Source organism: Mustela putorius, unplaced genomic scaffold (genome assembly GCF_011764305.1).
Source record: "Mustela putorius furo isolate JIRA1106 unplaced genomic scaffold, ASM1176430v1.1 tig00003962_pilon_pilon_pilon, whole genome shotgun sequence".
Taxonomy (NCBI): domain Eukaryota; kingdom Metazoa; phylum Chordata; class Mammalia; order Carnivora; family Mustelidae; genus Mustela; species Mustela putorius.
This window is the reverse complement of record NW_025422106.1, coordinates 7,449,287-7,467,519: the sequence shown is the minus strand read 5'-3', so window position 1 is coordinate 7,467,519 and position 18,233 is coordinate 7,449,287.

Genomic DNA, 18,233 nt, shown 5'->3' with positions numbered 1-18,233 from the left:
TGCCAAGAGTTAGAGATACAACCAGCAAAATAGACCAGACTTCCACACCTCAGAAGCTCACTCCAGAGAGGTAGACAGAGACACATAGTCAAAGAAAACTTTGTAAACCATAGGCATTGGACCATTGAGGAAATGCTTTTGCCTGAAATTGGGAATAGGGAAGACCTTATAGGAAAAGTGAGTTTAATTTTTTTTATTTTTTTAAAATTAAATCAATTTATTTATTTTCAGAAAAACAGTTTTCATTATTTTTTCACCACACCCAGTGCTCCATGCAATCCGTGCCCTCTATGATACCCACCACCTGGTACCCCAACCTCCCACCCCCCCCTCCACTTCAAACCCCTCAGATTGTTTTTCAGAGTCCATAGTCTCTCATGATTCAACTCCCCTTCCAATTTACCCCAACTCCCTTCTCCTTTCTAACACCCCTTGTCCTCCATGATATTTGTTATGCTCTACAAATAAGTGAAACCATATGATAATTGACTCTCTCTGCTTGACTGATTTCACTCAGCATAATCTCTTCCAGTCCCGTCCATGTTGCTACAAAATTTGGGTATTCATCCTTTCTGATGGAGGCATAATACTCCATAGTGTATATGGACCACATCTTCCTTATCCATTTGTCCGTTGAAGGCCATATTTTTTTGAGTTTTTATTTATTTATTTGAGAGACAGCTAGAGGGAGAGAAGCAGACAGAGCACGAGCAGAGAAGGGGGGTGGAGGGAGAAGCAGACTCCCCACTGAGCAGAGAGCCTGATGTGGGACTGGATCTCAGGACCTTGGGATCATGACCTGATACAACTGCAGATACTTCATGAACTGAGCCACCCAGGCTCTTTGAGCATGAGTTTTAAAAAAGAATAATAATTTTCTGTAGTTAAGTCTTAGAAGGGCTTTCTTGAACATCAGTGAGGTACGGCAAGAAATTATAATTTCATCAGTACCATAAAATAGATATTGCGCTATGGTAACAATCAAAATTAATCTCTCAAAAACTCAAAATTTGGCAGAAGTAAAACTAGTGCAAATTGTTATTAACACAGGGTGGGGAGGGGAACCAAGTGGATGTCTCATAGGAAAGAAGGGTGAGCTTTCTGCTAGATGCCTCTTGAGGCTGTCAACATATGACATGAAGAGAAGCTTAAGTATATAGAGTAAAGCCGAAGACTAAAACTGAATAATAGTTGCAAAAATGATAAACAACAAAGTCATTAAAGGAGGAACAAAAATTATAAAAGAAAATAAAACAGAAGTAGAAAAAAATCAAGAGGGAGGAAAAAATAACGTTCAAAGAAAAATCAAATTAATGAAGAGAAAATGAGAGGGTCAAACAAATGCATTTGCTACCCAATACAGTGTTGAGTATAGTGGGGATTATGACACAGACTGTGGTACATCTACTCCCTATATTATTATGAAGCAGTTATAAAAATGTGTGAAATCACTGCATCCTGGGCATGGTGCATGGTATAGCAGGAGATGCGGTTATTGGTGCACTGGCATTATACTTTGTGACTAATATAAACAAGGGTGACCTTGTGCAGATCCTGGGCAAATATTTCTGGTGGCTCTTTGTCTGTATAAACAATTTGATTAAAAAGTGTAATGCTAAATTTATTGGCCCGTGTGATGTACAGTGACTCACTGATGATGATTTAGAATGCTGGGTAGAGAAAATGTTGTCAAATATTAGAAATTTTTTTATCAGTGCATGGGCAGATTCTTCATAGCGTCCAGGCACTTCATCTCTTCCTGCTTAGGTCCAGAAAACTCTTGTTCCCTTCATTCCCTTCATGTGCCCTTCAGGATACTTTTCTGTTTCCTATCATGAGGAAAAGATAGCCATGGCATGATTGCTGGTAATGCTCAGTGGTGGTGCTGGACCTTCAGTGGCCTAAGCCCTGATCTCATCCTGTGGTAGCATATGAAAGTATAAAGCTCATTATTAAAGGTAAACATATAGACAAATACAGAATGCTGTGTTAACAGAATGGCTGTGGGTAAATAACTTCTAGTTCTAATATAAATGTTAAAAGACAAAGGTATTACAAATAACTATAATCACTTTAATGGATACACAAAATAATTAGATGTAAATTTGACATCAATAACAATGTTGGGAGAAAGGTAAAGATGTCCATTTTTTTGTGAAAATGAAGTTAAATTATCAGCTTAAAATAGACTGTTGTAACTACAAGATATTTTATGTAAGCCCTGTGGTAATCATTACCCTTTACAGTATTCTTTAATTTCTCTTTTTGTGAGGCTTTGACATTTTGTGCCATACAGTACTGACTCACGTGACTATTGGAAGGTTTTTTTCAAAACCTAGAAACGAAGAGCATTTTTTTTTTTTTTGGATTGCCCTCACAATTAGGCTTACCAAATGATTAATAATAAAATTACATGGATCCTATATGCTGTATAGGGGGAAAGATTCATTCATTTGGTTTATAGTCATTGTTCTAGAAATGATGGTTACATCAAGGAGAAATATTAAAAAAAAATTCCTGAGCTTATGGAACTTATATTCTATGGGAAGAAATGGACGATAAACCTAAACTATTTCGACACACAGACTGTGCTCTGAGGGGCATGCTGGCAAACACATGTATTTTTTTAATTAATTATTTTTATTAACACGTAGTGTGTTATTTGCCCCAGGGGTACAAGTCTGTGAGTCATCAGGCTTGCACATTTCATAGCACTCACCATATCACATACCCTCCCCAATGTCTATAACCCAGCCACCCTCTCCATAACCTTCTATCCCCCAGCAACCCTCAGTTTGTTTTGTGAGATTAAAGTCTCTTGGGATGCCTGGGTGGCTCAGTGGGTTCAGCCTCTGCCTTCAGCTCAGGCCATGATCCCAGGGTCCTAGGATCAAGCCCCACATTGGGCTCTCTGCTCAGTGGGGAGCCTGCTTCACACTCTATCTCTGCCTGCCTTTCTGCCTACTTGTGATCTCTCTCTCTCTGTCAAATAAATAAATTAAAAAAAAAAAGAAAAGATGCTGTACTTTGTCAAGTGCTTTTTCGGTATCTATTGAGATCATATGGTTCTTGTTCTTTCTTTTATTGATGCACTGTATCACATTGATTAATTTGCAGTTGTTTAACCAACCTTGCAGGCCAGGAATAAATCCCACTTGGTCGTGCTAGATAATCCTCTTAATGTACTGTTGGATCCTATTGGCTAGTATTCTGGTTAGAATTTTCACATCTGTCATCAAGGATATTGGTCCGTAATTCTCCTTTTTGCTGGGGTCTTTGTCTGGTTTTGGGATCAAGGTAATGCTGGCCTCATAAGATGAGTTTGGAAGTTTTCCTTCCATTTGTATATTTTGGAACAGTTTCAGGAGAATAGGTATTAATTCTTCTTTGAATGTTTGGTAGAATTCCTCTTGGAAGGTGTCTGGCCCTGGGCTCTTGTTTGTTGGAAGATTTTTGATGACTGCTTCAATCTCCTTACTGGTTATGGGTCTGCTCAGCTTTTCTATTTCTTCCTGGTTCAGTTTTGGTAGTTTATATGTCTCTAGGAATTCATCCATTTCTTCCATATTGTCAAATTATCTGGCATATAGTGGCTAATAATATGTTCTTATTTGTATTCCTTTGATGTTGGCTGTGATTTGTCCTCTTTCATTCATGATTTTACTAATTTGAGTCCTTTCTTTTTTTTAAAGATTTTATTTATTTATTTATTTGACAGAGATCATAAGTAGGCAGAGAGGCAGGCAGAGATAGAGGAGGAAGCAGGCACTCTGCCCAGCAGGGCTCGATCCCAGGACCCTAGGATCATGACCTGAGCCAAAGGCAGAAGCTTTAACCCACTGAGCCACCCAGGCACCCCTAATTTGAGTCCTTTCACTTTTCTTCTTGATGAGTCTGGCCAGGGGTTTAACAATCATTAATTCTTTCAGTGAACCAGCTCCTAGTTTTGTTGATCTGTTCTACTGTTGTTTTTTTTGTTTCTATTGCATTGATTTCTGCTCCAATCTTTATGATGATTTCTTTTCTCCTTCTGGGTTTTGGCTTTCTTTGATGTTCTTCCTCCAACTCTTCTAGGTGTAGGATTAGGTTGTGTACTTGAGACCTTTCCTGTTTCTTGAGAAAGGCCTGGATCACTATATATTTTCCTCTCAGGAGTGCCTTTGCTGTGTTCCACAGATTTTGAACAGTTGTGTTTTCATTTTCATTTGTTTCCATTAATTTTTTCAATTCTTTTATACTTTCCTGGTTGGCCTATTCATTCTTTAGTAGAATGTTCTTTAGCCTCCATGTATTTGAGTTCTTTCCAAGTTTCCTCTTGTGATTTAGTTCTAGCTTCAGAGCATTATGGTCTGAAAATATGCAGGGAATGTTCACTGTCTTTTGGTACTGGTTGAGTCCTGATTTGTGACCGAGGATATGATCTATTCTGGAGAATGTTCCATGTGCACTAGAGAAGAATGTATATTCTGTTGCTTTGGGATGGAACATTCTGAATATATCTGTGATGTCCATCTGGACCAGTGTGTCAGTTAAAGCCTTTATTTCCTTTTTGACCTTTTGCTTGGATGATCTGTCCATTTCAGTGAGGGGGCAGTCAAAGTCCCTGACTATTATTGTATTATTGTCGATGTGTTTCTTTGATTTTGTTTTTAATTGGTTTATATAATTGGCTGTTCCCATGTTAGGGGCATAGATATTTAAAATCTTAGCTCTTCTTGTTTGATAGACACTTTAAGTATGATATAGTGTCCTTTTTCATCTCTTATTATATTCTTTGGCTTAAAATCTAACTTACCTGATATAAGGATTGCCACCCCAGCTTTCCTTTGATGTCCATTATCATTGTAAATTGTTTTCTACCCCCTCACTTTAAATCTGGAGGTGTCTTTGGGTCTAAAATGAGTTTCTTGTAGACAGTATATTGATGGTTTTTTGTTTGTTTGTTTGTTTATCCATTCTGATACTTTGTGTCCTTTGTTTGGGGCATTTAGCCCATTTACATTCAGGTAACTACTGAAAGATACGAATTTAGTGCCATTGTATTGCCTGTAAGGTGACTGTTATTGTATATTGTCTCTGTTCCTTTCTGGTCTACTACTTTTAGGCTCTCTCTCTTTGCTTAGAGGACCGCTTTCAATATTTCTTGTAGGGCTGGTTTGGTGTTTTGGAAATTCTTTCAATTTTTGTTTGTCCCAGAAGCTTTTTATCTTTCCTTCTATTTTGAATGACAGCCTAGCTGGATATAGTATTCTTGGCTGCATATCTTTCTCATTTAGTGCTCTGAATATATCATGTTAATTCTTTCTGGCCTGCCAGGTCTCTGTGGATAGGTCTGCTGCCAATGTAATATTTCTAGTATTGTATGTTACAGACTTCTTGTCCCGAGCTGCTTTCAGGATTTTCTCTTTGTCACTAAGACTTGTAAGTTTTACTATTTGATAACAGGGTGTGGACCTATTTTTATTGATTTTGAGAGGGGGTTCTCTGTGCCTTCTGGATTTTGATGTTTGTTCCCTTTGCCATATTAGGGAAATTCTCTACTATAATTTGCTCCAATATACCTTCTGCCCCCACCTTTCTTCTTCTTTTTCTCAAATCCCAGTTATTCTAATATTGTTTCATCTTATGGTATCACTTATCTCTCGAATTCTCCCCTCGTGGTCCAGTAGTTGTTAATCTCTCTTTTGTTCGGCTTTTTAATTCTCTGTCATTTGGTCTTGTATATCACTAATTCTCTCTTCTGTCTCATTTATCCTAGCAGTAAGAAACTCCCATTTTTATTGCACCTCATTAATAGCTTTTTTGAATTCAAGTTGGTTAGATTTTAGTTCTTTTATTTCTCCAGAAAGGGATTCTCTCATATCTTCCATGCCTTTTCCGAGCCTAGTTAGTAACTTGATAATTGTCATTCTGAACTCGAGTTCTGACATATTACCAATGTCCATATTGATTAGGTCCCTAGCTGTTGGTACTGCCTCTTGTTATTTTTTTGTGTGGAGGTTTCTTCTGCTTTGTCATTTTATCCAGATAAGAGTATATGAATGAGAGAATAAAATACTAAATGATGACAGCAACCCCTGCTAAATGTATGCTAACTAAACCTGAAGAGACCTCAAAACTGTGGGGAGAAGAAAATGGGTGGGGAATGTGTGTGTGTGTGTGTGTGTATGTGTGTGAATAAATATGATATTTATATAAAATATTATATATAAAACATAAATACTATAAATTTTATATAATATATAATTATATAAAATAATATATGACTATATAATATTTATATATAAATAAACAATATATTTTATATATTGTTCATATATTTATGTATATTCATATAAATATATATTCATATTTATATTATATATTAATTAGACTGTTGAATAGAACAGGGTCACCCACTTTATTTTGGGTTATTCTGGTCTCTTAGAAGAAACTACATCCCAAAATTTGAAAGAAAGTAAAACATATATATACAAAAATAAGGGTAAACATGATGAAGGGATGAAATATCACTGTAAAGGTGAAAATGTAAAAAAGATTCTGAAGGGGTGCCTGGGTGGCTCAGTGGGTTAAAGCCCACATTGGGCTTTCTGCTCAGTGGGGAGCCTGCTTCCCCCTCTCTCTCTGCCTGCCTCGCTGCCTACTTGTGATCTCTCTCTGTCAAATACATAAATAAAATCTTTAAAAAAAAGATTCTGAAAAAGGAGTTGATAAGATAAGCTGGTTGGAAAAAGGAAAAAGAAAAAAGAAAGGAGACAATGTGATCAGGCTGGAGACTAGAACAAAGCTATATGCTTGATTTATGGTATATTTTAATCTATTAGAAGAAATTGTATCCCAAAATTTTAAAGAAAAATAAAGCCCATATGTATTCAAAAAATAAGGTTAAATACAATGTAGGGATAAAATATGGCTATAACAATGAAAATTTTAAAAGATTTTTAAAAAAAGATTTTGTTAAGATAAACTAGTTTAAAAATGTTAAAAGAGGAAAGAGGATAAGTTAAAAATATATATAATAAGAAAAAAAATAAAATTAAAAATATTTAACTTTGCAAGACTAAAGGATCATGGGGAAAAAGCCATGAATTCTATGTGTTGCTTTCTCCTAGCTCTGGAGTTCCGTAGTTCTCATGCGTCTGTGAAGTTGATCTTGGCTGGTTGTTCTTCCTGATCTTCTGGGGAGAGGGGCCTGTTGTTGTGATTCTCATATGTCTTTGCCTGAGGTGGAACCACACCTCCTTTGCTAGGGGCCAGGCTAAGTAATCTGCTCGGGTTTGCTCTCAGTAGCTTTTTTTCCCTGAACACTTTCTGTACAGCTCTGGAGTATGGGAATGAAAATGGCAGCCTCCCAATCTCTGGTCCAGAGGAGCCAAGTGCTTGGGGCCTCACTCCTCACTGCACTCTCAGAGAAAAACAGTCAGTCCCTCCCATCTCCCTGGTCTCCAGCCGCACTCAGAGCTCACTCAGCTTGTGACCAAGTATTTCTGTCTCTGGCCCACACCTCCATTTGGAGTCTCCAAACCCAGTGTATTCCCACCACACGCTCCCTCGCCACTTCTCTTAGAGGAGAAAGGAGGGGGTCTTCCCGGATTTGCCACTTGTGTGGTCCCTGGTCAAAGAGTAATGGCCTGACTCTGTCTTGGATCATGGTCTAAGGTAACCTGAAGCTGAGAGCTCACTCCTCGGCAACTTCTCTGTAGCTGGCTTCTGTGCTCTGATACCTGGCAGCTCTTGACCTTGTGGGACCTGAGACCCACATTGTCTCCATGAGGGATCCACGCCCCCCGCCCTGCCACTGCCCGCTTAGCCTCTGGAGTGACATCCCTCAGTGGAGCAGACTTCTAAAAGTTCCAATTTTGTTCTCCACTGCTCCACCGCTTGCTGGGAGCCAGTCCCTCCCCACCGTGGTCTAGCTTCCCGTCACTTCAAATTCACTTCTCCATACTTCCTACCTTCCAGAAAGTGGTCAATTTTCTGTTCCTAGAATTGCTGTTTTTCTTCTCTTCTATCTCCTGCTGAGTTTGTATGTGTTCAGAATGGTTTGGTAACTTTATAGCTGAACTCTTGGGACCTGATGTCATTTCATTAAGCCTGAACTAATACAAGAGAAGGGTAGAAGTGGTAGATGACATCTCATCTAACTCCAGGTAACTGGGTCTTTAGGCCATCAAAAAGAACCTAAGGAGTTTGTATAGCTCCATATAAAGGAACACTGGTCTGCTCAGGAAGTCACCAGGCCAAGAAAGGGAATCCCCTATCTGAAGGACTGCATGAGAGGCATGTTGGTGATCCATCACCAATGGGCCAAAGATAGAAGGAGCTCTTTTCAAATCATATTAACAGAAATTTTCTGAAACCTGTCTCAGTGTTTGCAATAGTACCATAAGGCATAGAGACATAAATTCTTGCCCTGATTTTAAGTAAGTCAATGGTAAAAGTATAAAAATATTTCATTTCCCAAGCTTACCCTTATATAGCAAGCTTACCCTTATATAGCAAGAGAAACTGGTGTTGGATTTCTTTGCAAGTTCTGAACTCTGGACACAAAGGGAAATTTAAAAACAAGCAAAAAGCAAAAACAATAGCAGCAACGAAAGCTTCCACTTCCTCCCACCTTTGAAAAATTATCAGAAAGAAAACAAAAGCATTATCTAAATTTAAGTTTTATTTATTACTAGCTGTTCATGGTATTATTTGGATATGATTTTAAAATGTATGATGCCTCATGTTCTATAATGCATGAGTGAAGGAATGGAGTATATATATATATATATATATATATATGGAATATATATATATATATATGGAAACTTACGTGATTTACTGAGTGTTTTCCCAACCAAAGAGTGTTTAGCAAGTGTTATTTGTGAAACATAGGGTAATTTAGAAATTGCATTTTGGAAGTCCCTCCAGGGTCTGAAGTAAATGTTTTGAGAAATAAATTCATGGCAAATTTTTTTAACCTTGGAGGATAAACTTGACTTTGAGAAGCAGTTGAAAGTGATTTTTGAGTCATATGGTTAATGATGAAGACGAATACACCATCTTTGAATGTTGCTTCCTTGGGAAGTATAATAATGGTAAAATGATGACGACAACCTTAGCAACTGCTCTTTACTTCTGTTAAATGCTTCCCTGAAGCAGGCTCTGGGCTACACTCTATATGTTTTATCTCATTTAACACTTGTGATAAAACCTGTTAGATACTATTATCCTCCCTAGGAGGCCAGTGTGGCTGGAGTGAGTGAATGAGCAACAAACTAGTGGAGGACAAATGCATAAAGATAACAGAAGCAGTAAAGGAATGCAGCTTTTATAAGGCATCAGAGCTCATAGTAAGAATTTTTGGTGTTGGTCTCTTCCTCTGAGTAGAAACACAGCTATGAGTTGAAACACTATGATTTTTAAGGAGATAAACCTGGCAGCTGTTTGGAGAATTGTCTGCAAGAACAGCAATGACAGAAGCAGGGAGATCGGTAAGACCCTATTGCAATAATCACAGTCACAGATGAGAGTGGCTTAGAACAGAGCCAATAGGGAAGATGAGAAGTGGTCAAATTATAAATATCTTGAAAGTAGTGAGGATGAAATTTGCTGATGAGCCAGGTTTGAAGTCTGGGATAAAATGAAGAATTAAAGAGAACAACACATATTTGGCATCGGCAGTTGGAAGAATGGAGTTGGCATTAATGAATGAGTGAGGAACAGTCCGTAAAAGCTTTTTTAAAAAAAATTCATTTATTTATTTACTTACTTATTTGATAGAAAGAGAGTGAGGGTGGGGGGAAGGGCAGAGGGAAAGAATTTCCAGCAGACTCCTCGCTGAGCCCAGAGCCAGATGCTAGTCTTGACCCTGCAACCTGAGCCGAAACCAAGAGTCAGATGCTGAACTGACTGAGCTTCCCAGGCATCCCCACAAAAGACTTTCTTAAGTTGTGGGATAGAACTCATCTGGAGCTTAGTTTTAGACATGTTGACTCTGCCCAGTCTACTCGATGTCCAAATGCAGATGTCAGGCAGGCCGCTGGACATGAGAATGGTAGTTGAGAGAAGTACTTTGGGCTAAAAGTATAAAAGTGTGAGTCATCAGTCTGTAGATGACAAAAATTTTCAATTTAGATGTTACATATCTTCTCAGAGGCCCAAATGGTAGAGTTCTCTGATTCTGAAGCTGTGATCTTTCCATTAAACAATGCTGCTGCCGAAAATTAATTTTTTTTCTTTGTAAATATACCTATACTATTTTGTCATTCATTCAACAAATATTTAGTCACCCTGCTGTGTGTTGGATACTCTGCAAGTTGCTGAGGATAGATGATTAAAGCAAGGGATGGGTGAGGTCTCATCTCGAAAACTGTACAGTCCGTTTGAGGGAGCAGTCTCAGACAATCTGAGAGCTTTGATGACCTGGCTTGAGGTAGTATTTGTTACCTCTCTTCACTGTAAAGTTGCTCTTTTTTCTTTTCCCTTCTATACCGGGTTCTTTGCAAGAAAGCCTCTAGGCTCAGCTCACATTTAGGAATTGGCCGTCATGTTCAACCTCCTGAAAGCAAAGTATCTATAGCTATTATTGGGATCTTTTGCATGAGAAATTTGTCTATTCTCCCCACTTATTTACTTTTTTTTTGTTCAGTCATATACTTGCATCAATATGAACTGATAAATACTTATTTTACTCTTGAGGTTATAATCAAATACCATTTTATTTTATTGCTCAGTTTATTCCAGCATTGGCTATTAGGAGCTCTTGAAGGTGTTCCCAATATTTCTCTGACTTATCCCCATCATAGGGATTTTTTTTTAGCACTTTCTTTTTTTCTGCCATCATAGGATGCTTCAGACTCACATTATATATTTTCCGCTCCAGTCCTAGAACCAGCCATTTCTCCAAGGAGTTCTGGATCCTTTTATTGGAGAATGAGAGTAGAAATCAAGATCTGGATACTAGGTATCTTAATTGCTAGTGGGGTGTTTTTGCTTTTTGGCCCTTGCAGCTGATTGGGTGAGAAGATATTTGTGTGCATACTAATCAAAGTATATAGACATATCTCCAAATATTTCTGTATGTAGCCAACAGTATCTATATTAAGCTAAACATGAGTTTATAGTGCTGTCTCCAGTGATCCAGCTTGTTCTCACTTTATACCAGCTCTCCCTCACTTTATATTCATCTTTCTTTCCCAACTTCCTGCCCTGTGCATTTTAAGATCCAGCATCAGATAAGCAGATAACAGCATTACAGAGATGGTTAAACTGGCTTCCACAATTGTGCAAGGTCAAATCCCTATAGCAAAAACAATTCCATTATATATATATATATATATATATATATATATATATATATACATACATACATATATATATGTATATATATATAGAGAGAGAGTCATAACTCCATATATATATATATATATATATATATATACACACACACACAGATATTTGTTTATTCATTCATTTATTCACTCATTCATTCTTGTAGGTCTGAAAGCCTTGGTCTTGAGATACCTCCTGTATATATATACACACAAATAAATGGGATCTGTGCTCTTCGAGCAAAGACCATAGGTACATATGCAGTAGAAGAAGCTTTACTTTTATTCATTATAGTAAATTCATAATTTACTTTTATTCATTAGAGAGCAAGAATATACATCCTGGAGAAATGTGTGGCATCTCAGTAAAAGGGTGTAAGAAAGATCTATTAAAGAATTTGGACTTCAATTGAATAATTTAGGAGAGGATATAAGGACGCAAAGGTTTGATCTAAATTGGGAGTTACTGGAAAGCAGAAACAATTCTGTGTTTGGATATTTCAAATCTTACTATAGGGAGGGCACATAACAGCAGGGATATAGCTGTCCCTATTAAGGATGTAGCAGTCACTCATTTAGTGAGAGGGGGATGTTTGATATTTTGTGTTGTGCATTGTCCTTTTTTGAGGTAGATGTTCTGTGAGATTGTTCATGCCCAACAAAAGAACAATATAATTTAATTGTATCAGTTTGCCTCGTATCAGTTTGTAAGAACATTAAGAATACTGAGGCTTAGTTAGGAAAGTCAGATCAGTTCCAAGATAGCCAGTTGCTAAAAAAACAAAACAAAACACCCACAAAGCTACTATCTATCTATCCATCATCTATCTATCTATCTATCTGTATTCTGTTCTGGTTCTGGTTCTTTAATTGACTGGTATCTGTTCTGGTTCTTTAATTGACTCTTGACTGATAGAATATGAAAAGTGAATTCCCTGAACCTCTAGGCATTATCCTCTTCAGGTTTGCTGACCTCCTTGTACTTACTGATGAAGGGCAAAACCAATCACAGAACTCCAAGGAGGAGAATCTCAAAGGGGGCAACAACTTACAACAGAGAGTTTCATGTAACTGAGCTCCAAAGTGTATCAGCCAGTGGCCAGGGCTGGAAAGGGGACCCAGAAATCTCTCCTTGGAAGGCACAGTGAAACAATACATTATCATGGTATGTTGTGCCACAGAGCATATACTGAAAACATTTGTTCTGTGTTTATTGGGGTGGAGGGACTACTGAAAGCATCCATTCTTGCCACTCTGAATGCTTTGGTCTTGAGATACCTGCTGGATACCATATGAAAGGTTTTGCCTATGCAGAGGAAATGTGGATGTTCTTAATTAGTATAGGACTATGCAGAAAAATCAAGTTTTCTTGGGGACATAATGTCATTTAGCAGAAAGTAGGCTGGGAAGGGAATTTAGAGAGGTACAGATTAGCCTTTACTCTCCCCAGCAAACTCTGTGAGCCTGGACAAATTACTTAACCTCTCCGCACTCTTATTTTTCTCATCTCCGAAATGAAGAGCCTTGACTTATTTATCTCTCTTGGCCTCTCTGACTCTAATTTTCTTTGTGCTTTTTATATTGCAGCAACTTATCAACTATAAAAAGTAAGTAAATAACTGCGTAGGTAGATTTCATTGTATCTGTGGAGGTAGAGGCAGCATTTTAAGGTTAAAAACAAAAACATCAAAATCAAGGTCCAAATGAGTTATTTGGTTGGAAACCCCAAAATTCCCATATTCCTAAAACAGAAACACACACACACAAATGAAAACAAAATCCATTTGGGATTTCTAGGTACATCTCTAGCTCATAAAATATTTTCAAGATGCGTTTTGTTCTTATAGGGAAGAAAAGGAAGAAAATGGGGTAGGAAGCAGGAGAAGATTGTTTATCCTTGTTTTTGGTTACAACTAATGCGTGTATTTGCTGAAAAAGTAAAAATATACTCATAAATTAAAAATAAATTTTTATCCATCTGTACCACTACCACCTGTTTACTTTATATTCTTATACATAAACACACACAAATACACACAGAGATATTTACATATGTAACTTTTTTTTAGTAAATATATGCTATGTAAGAGAATATTATTGCTGGGTTTTCCTTCAAAATTTATTATGGCTCTCTCTCTCCACATCAGTAATATAGAATTGCATCATATTTTTAATATTTGTGTAGCATTCAATCACACAGATGTGTGTGGGGACCTAATTCACAACCAATCTTGATTTGTTGCCATTTGTGGTATCTTGGACAAATATATTAACCCTTCTGACTTTCAGTTACTTCATCTGCTAAAATGGGGATAACTTTTTTTAATGAAGAACAATTGCGAAAATTAAATGAGTTCTTGTCAGATATGTGTAGTTCCCAAACTGGTGTTTTGGGAAAACGGCAGCGGAAAGTGTTCAGGATATAGTAAGTATTGGTGCATTTAATAAGGCGAAATAAACATAGAAGTCTGTCTATGTGTAAATAAGTGTAACTGTAATTGCCTGTTTCACTTTGGAATTGATCAGAACATTTGTTATGCCATGGTCTTTTAGTAATGAGTGCTCCCAAGCTTGCTTACCAGAAAATCCGTTTTTGTTTTGTTTTTGTTGTTGTTGTTGTTGTTGTTCTCTCAAACACCATTGTTGAGATATAATTCACACACCGTGGAGTTAACCAATTTAAATTCACTGCCTTTTAGTATATTCATAAATGTGCAGCCATACCACAATTGATACTGGAACATTTTTATCGTCCCAAAGAGAAACCTCACAACTCTCAGCCATCACCCCCTCCCCAGTGTTCTGATCTCACCTGGGAGTCACATATTTACTTTCTGTCTCAAATCAATTTGCTTCTTCTGGACATTTCTTATAAATAGAACTGTACATATGTGGACTGTGGAATCTTTTGGACACTGAGCACAAGTTGAAGACTATCAAAATAGTGATGGATAGAACACAAACCCTGATGTGGGATACCTAATATCTTTGATATCATCAACATTCAATAAATACTTTCCAGTACGTGCTAGAGGCTCAGATTGTTAGGTAATGGCCAGGTGGAGATTCCAAACTATTTCTGCCTCTCCAAAATATAAAATGAGGGCTATTTGTTGATGGGGAGAAGTGAGAGGAAGGAAGGATCCAAATTAACCTTTGCTAAGGACTTACCAAGCACACAGCTGGAAGATGGAGCTAGAAGCTCAGTACTGGTGGCTTAGATGCCACTTTTTAAGATTTTACTTATTTGAGATAGAGCAAGAGAGAGCATGAGAGGGTAGGAGGAGCAAAGGGAGAGGGAGAAGCAGGTTGCCTGCTGATGAGCAGGGAGCCTGATGTGGGACTCGATCCCAGGACCCTGGGATCATGACCTGAGCTGAAGACAGACACTTAGCCAATGGAGCCACACAGCTGCCCTGGAAGGACTCTTTCAAAAGAGAAGCATTAATGTTCCTTATTACTTGGCCATGCTGGCATATTTAAAGTTTGGATATGCATAAGGATGTACAATATAGGAATAGATGAATCTTTATGGGTAGTGCACAAATTTGGACTAGCAAGCCCATTACCCAGAAATGGACAAACAGTGTACAATCATTCTATTGACTGTTTAGAGCTGTCTTCCCAAGTGACAGCACCACGGTAAGAATTAATGGCAATTTGTGTGATCCTTTATTTGTCTCAGCTTCCCTGGTGTTTGGATACATCACTAGACTGAGAATGCAAAAGGGAGAGACTGGATAATTTGCTAATAAAGATAGATGTATAATCAATCAGTTAGAAGAATAAGAGATTAATTTTGATTGTGACATAATTTGGTCACTGTGGAAAGTTCTATGTGCACACGATCTCATTTTGGAATTAATTTACTCAACAAAACATTACCAAATACCTATGACACAATGGCAGGCACTCTTGTAATACATCCATGAACAAAAGAGACACAGATCTCCATCTTCAAGATTACATCCCAGGAAAGTCATCTTGGATTTCTTCTTTCCTCATTCCACAAAATTTTACATACATCATGTAAACATTATCAAGTGGTTCAAGACAAATCAAGGCTTCTTCACCCTGGTTATGCTTTTCATCATCTCTGAGGCTTAAATACATGTATATGTCAGGTGCTCTCTGGTGATTCTGACTGAGTAGGTGTGGCCTGGGTGGATTTAAACATCTTCATAGTTTTAAAGTTCTTTCAGGAATTCCCTAGTAGTGTGACCACTGTAATAAATATTTACCCATGACTCTCCAATGAAATCAGAAAGGAACAAGGCTGTTAGACTCTGGTTCTGTTCTTCCTCAATAACATGGACATGGTCTTTCAAGCCCAGCTGTGTCCCCATGTAAAAACGAAATTTGATCAAGTACATACGAAGTGTTAGATACTCTGTTGGTGATTACATGCTGCTTTAAGTATTGTGTGAGAATTTTTTTTTTTTTGCTTTTTCTTTTTTCTTTTTTTTTTATTTTAAAGATTTTATTTATTTATTTATTTGACAGAAAGAGATCACAAGTAGGCAGAAAGACAGGCAGAGAGAGAGAGAGGAGGAAGCTGGCTCCCTGCTGAGCAGAGAGCCCAATGCGGGACTCGATCCCAGGACCCTGAGATCATGACCTGAGCTGAAGTCAGCGGCTTAACCCATTGAGCCACCCAGGCGCCCTTTGCTTTTTTTTATTAAGTATTTCTGTTAACATATAATGTATTACTTGCCCCAGAGGTGCGGGTCTGTAAATCATCAGGCTTACACACTTCACAGCACTCACCATAGCACATACCCTCCCCAATGTCCATAACCCAACCACTGCCTTCATACACCCCTCCCCCTGGCAACACTCAGTTTGTTTTGTGAGATTAAGAGTCTCTCATGGATTGTCTCTCTCCCAATTCCATCTTGTTTCATATTTTCCTTTCCTACCACCCAACACCCCACCCTGCCTCTCAAATTCCTCATATCAGGGAGATCGTATGATAATTGTCTTTCTCTGATTGACTTTTTGTTCAGCATAATACCCTCTAGTTCCATCCATGGTGTCGCAAATGGCAAGATTTCATTTTTTGATGCCTGTGTAGCATTCCATTGTGTATATATACCACATCTTCTTTATTCATTCATCTGTTGATGGACATCCAGTTCTATCCATAGTTTGGCTATTGTGGACATTACTGCTATAAACATTCGGGTGCATGTGCCCCTTTGGAGCACTACATTTGAATCTTTAGGGTAAGTACCCAGTAGTGTGATTGCTGGGTCAAAGGGTAGCTCTATTTTCAACTTTCTGAGGAAACTCCATGCTGTTTTCCAGAGTGGCTGCCCCAGCTTGCATTCCCACCAACAGTATAAAAGTGTTCCCCTTTCTCTGCTTCCTTGCCAGCATCTGTCAATTCCTGACTTGTCAGTTTTAGCCATTCTGACATCTCATTGTGGTTTTGAATTGTTATTTCCCTGATGCTAAGTGATGTGGAGCGCTTTTTCATGTGTCTGTTGGCCATCTGGATGTCTTCTTTGCAGAAATGTCTGTTCATGTCCTCTGCCCATTTCTTGATTGGATTATTTGTTCTTTGGGTGTTGAGTTTGATAAGTTCTTTATAGATTTTGGATACTAGCCCTTTATCTGATATGTTGTTTTCAAATATCTTCTCCCATTCTGTCAGTTGTCTTTGGTTTTGTTGACTGTTTTCTTTGGTGTGCAAAAGCTTTTGATCTTGATGAAGTCCCAGTAGTTCATATTGCCCTTGCTTCCCTTGCCTTTGCTGATGTTTCTAGGAAGAAGTTGCTGTGGCTTAGGTCGAAGAGGTTGCTGCCTGTGTTCTTCTCAAGGATTTTTATGGCTTCCTTTCTCACATTAAGGTCTTTCATCCATTTGGAGTCTATATTTGTGTGTGGTGTAAGGAAATGGCCCAGTTTCATTTTTCTGCATGTGGCTGTCCAATTTTCCCAACACCATTTGTTGAAGAGACTGTCTTTTTCCATTGAGCATACTTTCCTGCTTTGTCAAAGATTAGTTGACCATAGAGTTGAGGGTCTATTTCTGGACTCTCTATTCTGTTCCATTGATCTATGTGTCTGTTTTTGTGCCAGGACCATACTTTCTTGATGATGACAGCTTTGTAATAGAGCTTAAAGTATGGAATTGTGATACCAACAACTTTGGTTTTCTTTTTTAGCATTCCTCTGGCTATTTGAGGTCCTTTCTGGTTCCATATAAATTTTAGGATTATGTGTTCCATTTCTTTGAAAAAAAATTGATGGTATTTTGATAGAGATTGCATTAAATGTGTAGATTGCTTTACATAACATAGACATTTTCACAGTATTTGTTCTTCCAATCTATAAGGATAGAACATTTTTCCATTTCTTTGTGTCTTCCTCAATTTCTTTCATCAGTACTTAATAGTTTTCTGAGCCCAGATTCTTTGTCTCTTTGGTTAGGTTTATTCCTAGGTATCTTATGGTTTTGGCTGCAATTGTAAATGGGTTCAACTCCTTAATTTTTCTTTCTTCTGTCTTGCTGTTGGTGTATAGAAATGCAACTAATTTCTGTGCATTGATTTTACATTCTTACACTTTACTGAATTCCTGTGTGAGTTCTAGCAGTTTTGGAGTGGAGTCTTTTGGGTTTTCCCTATAAAGTATCATATCATCTGCAAAGAGTGAGAGTTTGACTTCTTTGCTGATTCAGATGACTTTTGTTTCTTTTTGATGTCTGATTGCTGAGGCTAGGACTTCTAGTACTGTACTGAATAGCAGTGGTAATAGTGGACATCCCTGCTGTGTTCCTGACCTTAGCAAAAAAGTTCTCAGTTTTTCCCAATTGAGAATGATATTCACTGTGGGTTTCAAGAGTTTTGATCAAGAAAGGATGCTTTACTTTCTCAAATGCTTTTTCAGCATCTATTGAGAGTGTCATATG